This window comes from Hypanus sabinus, unplaced genomic scaffold, assembly GCF_030144855.1.
Source record: "Hypanus sabinus isolate sHypSab1 unplaced genomic scaffold, sHypSab1.hap1 scaffold_1661, whole genome shotgun sequence".
NCBI classification, from domain to species: domain Eukaryota; kingdom Metazoa; phylum Chordata; class Chondrichthyes; order Myliobatiformes; family Dasyatidae; genus Hypanus; species Hypanus sabinus.
The window spans coordinates 67,137-72,500 of record NW_026779744.1 but is presented as its reverse complement, the minus strand read 5'-3'; positions in this window follow the sequence as shown (position 1 = coordinate 72,500).

Below are 5,364 nucleotides of genomic sequence, written 5' to 3'. Positions count from 1 at the left end.
TTGGTGCACGCCGAATCAGGAAGTCCGGCTCGGTTAACCAGTTGCCCGGGCCAGCTGCTGCGCGCAGATCGGGTTGGTTAACGAGTTGCCCAGCCGACTTCGCGGCGCGCCGATGGGCATAATTAGTGTTGTCGGTGTGGGCGGCAAATTCAGGCGCCTCTTCGTTAACCGGCGCCGCTGCGTTCGACCGGAGCTAGCTCGCCTCGGTCGACGGGCGGCCCTCCGCTGGTGGTGGTCCCACCGTGGACGGATGCCGCGCCTCGACCGTGGCTCCCGCCCGCCCGCCCGGGACTACAAGTCTCGGAGTCGGGACTCGCGGGGAGCTCCGGTGGTCCGGCCGAAAGTGTCGCCGGCCGGCCGGCCGGCACAGCCCTCCGAATCGGCCCCCTTACGGACTTCCGCATCGGGGCATTTGTCCGAAATTCATTCGGCCAAGGTTCCGACTCGGCGGCCCGGGCACCGGCAGGCTGCCCGAGGAGGGCGACCCCCCGGCCGGCAGAGGCCACCGAATCGGTCCCCATGCGGACTTCCGCCAGTGGGAATCGGTGGGAAAATCCGTCCGGCCGGACGGACGGGCGAAGTCGCCGTTCGCCCGTAAATGCCGCCGCGCGGCCCGGGTTAACGAAGTGGGGAGGCCCGTACCGCCTGTCGACCACTCCTAGGTGGTCGAGAAAAACGCCTCCCCATATATCTCCGGGAACCCCGCCAATGCCCCCGTACAGAAATTGCATGTGTCAAAGGGGCGGCCGAATCTGACCCCGGCGGCCGGGTCTCTGGAACTCCGGGCCGGCAGCGGCCGGCAAATCCGTCCCGCATCGGGACTTCCGAAGCAGAGTCGGTTAACGAATTGCACGCGGGTAAATGGTTAACCGCAGCCCGGGTCCGGACACCTGGCTCCCACACGACCCGTCTTTGGGGGAGGTAGGTGGGTGGGTGGGCCAGCTACAGCAGCCTCGCGAGGGCTTGGCTGTGGGCTCCCCGGTTGCCGAGCTGCAGTGTGCCGGCACAGACGAGCGCGTTGGCTGGCTGGCTGGCTGGCTGGGTCAGCGTCTTCGCCGGTATTCGCAGAAGGTGCTAGCAGGTCCAGGGGCGGATTAGCCGCGCGCCGCTGCGGGACCGACGTACGCCCAGTTACAAAGACTGGGCGTTTTAGGGTGAGGGTGAGGGTTAGGGTTAGTTAGGGCTAGTGTTAGGGTTAGGGCTGGCGTCAGGGTTAGGGTTAGGGTTAGTGCCAGGGTTAGGGTTAAGGTTTGGCTTGTGCTCCTGGCAGGTCCCCGCGCGCCATAGCTCGGCGGGCTGCCGCGAGGGGGCGTCTTCGGAGGGCCGTGCCGGCCGAGGGGCGGCTCCTCCGTCGGGACTACAGGAGGTCGCACCGCCCATCGCAGTCCTCGGCAGACGTCGGAATTATTCCAAGTCCCGCCGCATTAGGGTTGGTTAACGACTTGTCCCGGCCGGGCTGGTTAACGACTTGTCTCGCCGACGTTGGTTAACGACTTGTCCCGGCAGGGCTGGTTAACGACTTGTCTCGCCGACGTTGGTTAACGATTTGCCAGGGCCCGTTCGGGCAACCCGATTGCCCGCCCGGGGATTGGGTTCGGGCTAGGGTTAGGGTTAGGGTTAGGGTTAGGGTTAGGGTTAGGGTTAGGGTTAGGGTTAGGGTTAGGGTTAGGGTTAGGGTTAGGGTTAGGGTTAGGGTTGGGGCTAGGGTTAGGGTTAGGGTCAGGGTTGGGGCTAGGGTTAGGGTTAGGGTTGGGGTTAGCTTTAGGGTTAGGGCTGGGGTTAGGGTTAGGGTTGGGGTTAGGGCTAGGGTCAGGGCTAGGGCTAGGATATGGGTTGGGGCTTGGGCTGGGGCTAGGGCTAGGATATGGGTTGGGGCTTGGGCTGGGGCTAGGGCTCGTGCTATGGCCAGGGTTAGTTTTAAGGTTTGGGTTGTGCTCCTGGCAGGTCCGCACGCGTCATACCTCGGCTGGCTTGCCGCGAGGGGACGTCTTCCGAGGGTCGTGCCGGCCGAGGGGCGGCTCCTCCGTCGGGACTACAGGAGGTCGCACCGCCCATCGCAGTCCTCGGCAGACGTCGAAATTATTCCAAGTCCCGCCGCATTAGGGTTGGTTAACGACTTGTCCCGGCCGGGCTGGTTAACGACTTGTCTCGCCGACGTTGGTTAACGACTTGTCCCGGCCGGGCTGGTTAACGACTTGTCCCGGCCGGGCTGGTTAACGACTTGTCTCGCCGACGTTGGTTAACGACTTGTCCCGGCCGGGCTGGTTAACGACTTGTCCCGGCCGGGCTGGTTAACGACTTGTCTCGCCGACGTTGGTTAACGATTTGCCAGGGCCCGGTCGGGCAACCCGATTGCCCGCCCGGGGATTGGGTTCGGGCTAGGGTTAGGGTTAGGGTTAGGGTTAGGGTTAGGGTTAGGGTTAGGGTTAGGGTTAGGGTTAGGGTTAGGGTTAGGGTTAGGGTTAGGGTTAGGGTTAGGGTTAGGGTTAGGGTCAGGGTTAGGGTTAGCGTTCGGGTTGGGGCTAGGGCTCGGGTTAGGGCGGGGGTTAGCTTTAGGGTTAGGGCTGGGGTTAGGGCTAGGGTTGGGTCTAGGGTCAGGGCTAGGCCTAGGATATGGGTTGGGGCTTGGGCTGGGGCTAGGGCTCGTGCTATAGCCAGGGTTAGTTTTAAGGTTTGGGTTGTGCTCCTGGCAGGTCCGCACGCGTCATACCTCGGCGGGTGGCCGCGAGGGGACGTCTTCGGAGGGCCGTGCCGGCCGAGGGGCGGCTCCTCCGTCGGGACTACAGGAGATCGCACCGCCCATCGCAGTCCTCGGCAGACGTCGAAATTATTCCAAGTCCCGCCGCATTAGGGTTGGTTAACGACTTGTCCCGGCCGGGCTGGTTAACGACTTGTCTCGCCGACGTTGGTTAACGACTTGTCTCGCCGACGTTGGTTAACGACTTGTCCCGGCCGGGCTGGTTAACGACTTGTCTCGCCGACGTTGGTTAACGATTTGCCAGGGCCCGGGCGGGCAACCCGATTGCCCGCCCGGGGATTGGGTTCGGGCTAGGGTTAGGGTTAGGGTTAGGGTTAGGGTTGTGGTTGGGGTTAGGGCTCGGGTTAGGGCGGGGCTTAGGCTTAGAGCTGGGGTTAGGATTAGGGTTAGGGCTGGGGTTAGGGTGAGCGTTAGGGTTGGGGCTAGGGTTAGGGTTAGGGTTGGGGTTAGCTTTAGGGTTAGGGCTGGGGTTAGGGTTAGGGTTAGGGTTCGGGCTAGGGTCAGGGCTAGGGCTAGGATATGGGTTGGGGCTTGGGCTGGGGCTAGGGTTAGGGTTAGGGTTAGGGTTGGGGTTGGGGTTAGGGTTAGGGTTAGCGTTCGGGTTGGGGCTAGGGCTCGGGTGAGGGCGGGGGTTAGCTTTAGGGTTAGGGCTGGGGTTAGGGCTAGGGTTGGGGTTGGGGTTAGGGTTAGGTTTAGCGTTCGGGTTGGGGCTAGGGCTCGGGTTAGGGCGGGGGTTAGCTTTAGGGTTAGGGCTGGGGTTAGGGCTAGGGTTGGGGCTAGGGTCAGGGCTAGGCCTAGGATATGGGTTGGGGCTTGGGCTGGGGCTAGGGCTCGTGCTATGGCCAGGGTTAGTTTTAAGGTTTGGGTTGTGCTCCTGGCAGGACCGCACGCGTCATACCTCGGCGGGTGGCCGCGAGGGGACGTCTTCGGAGGGCCGTGCCGGCCGAGGGGCGGCTCCTCCGTCGGGACTACAGGAGGTCGCACCGCCCATCGCAGTCCTCGGCAGACGTCGGAATTATTCCAAGTCCCGCCGCATTAGGGTTGGTTAACGACTTGTCCCGGCCGGGCTGGTTAACGATTTGTCTCGCCGGCGTTGGTTAACGATTTGTCTCGCCGACGTTGGTTAACGATTTGCCAGGGCCCGGTCGGGCAAACCGATTGCCCGCCCGGGGATTGGGTTCGGGCCAGGTTTAGGGTTAGGGTTAGGGCCAGGGCTAGGGTTAGGGCTGGGGTTAGGTCTAGGGTTAGGGTTAGGTTCAGGGTTAGGGCTGGGGTTAGGTTTAGGGTTAGGGCGGGGGTTAGGGTTAGCGTTAGGGTTAGGGCCTGGGTTAGGGTTACGGCTGGGGTTAGGGTTAGGGTTAGGGCTAGGGCTAGGATATGGGTTAGGGCTTGGGCTGGGGCTAGGGCTCGTGTTATGGCGCTCGGCCAAAACTACGGCTTCCGCCGAATTCAAAACCTACAAGGTCCCGCGGCGGGGAGCAGCCGGGGGACGTGTTGGGAGCGACGTTCGGACCGAGGGGCGGCACTTTCGGAGGGTGGACCGGAGGTCGGTTAACCAATCGTCACGAGCCGGGGAACGGAAGAACTGTTCGCGCCGGGCTGCTGCCTAAGTCTTTGTCCTGTTCTGCCCGTCAGCACCGGACCCGGTCGGTTACCGCAGAGCCGGCTCGGGACTGGTTAACGACTTGTCCCGGCCGGGCCGGTTAACCATTTGTCTCGCCGACGTCGGTTAACGATTTGCCTGAGCCCGGTCGGTTAACCAATTGTCACGAGCCGGCGAACGGAAGAACTGTCCGCGCCGGGCCGCTGCCTAAGTCTCTGTCCTGTTCTGCGTGTCAGCACCGGACCCGGTCGGTTACCGCAGTGCCGGCTGGGGTCTGGTTAACGACTTGTCCCGGCCGGGCCGGTTAACCATTTGTCACGCCGAAGTTGGTTAACGACTTGTCCCGGCCGAGCCGGTTAACCATTTGTCTCGCCGACGTCGGTTAACGATTTGCCTGAGCCCGGTCGGTTAACCAATTGTCACCGAGCCGGCGAACGGAAGAACTGTCCGCGCCGGGCCGCTGCCCAAGTCTCTGTCCTGTTCTGCATGTCAGCACCGGACCCGGTCGGTTACCGCAGTGCCTGCTGGGGTCTGGTTAACGACTTGTCCCGGCCGGGCCGGTTAACCATTTGTCACGCCGAAGTTGGTTAACGACTTGTCCCGGCCGAGCCGGTTAACCATTTGTCTCGCCGACGTCGGTTAACGATTTGCCTGAGCCCGGTCGGTTAACCAATTGTCACCGAGCCGGCGAACGGAAGAACTGTCCGCGCCGGGCCGCTGCCTAAGTCTCTGTCCTGTTCTGCATGACAGCACCGGACCCGGTCGGTTACCGAAGTGCCGGCTCGGGTCTGGTTAACGACTTGTCCCGGCCCGGCCGGTTAACCATTTGTCACGCCGACGTCGGTTAACGACTTGTCCCGGCCGGGCCGGTTAACCATTTGTCACGCCGAAGTCGGTTAACGATTTGCCTGAGCCCGGTCGGTTAACCAATTGTCACCGAGCCGGCGAACGGAAGAACTGTCCGCGCCGGGCCGCTGCCCAAGTCTCTGTCCTGTTCTGCATG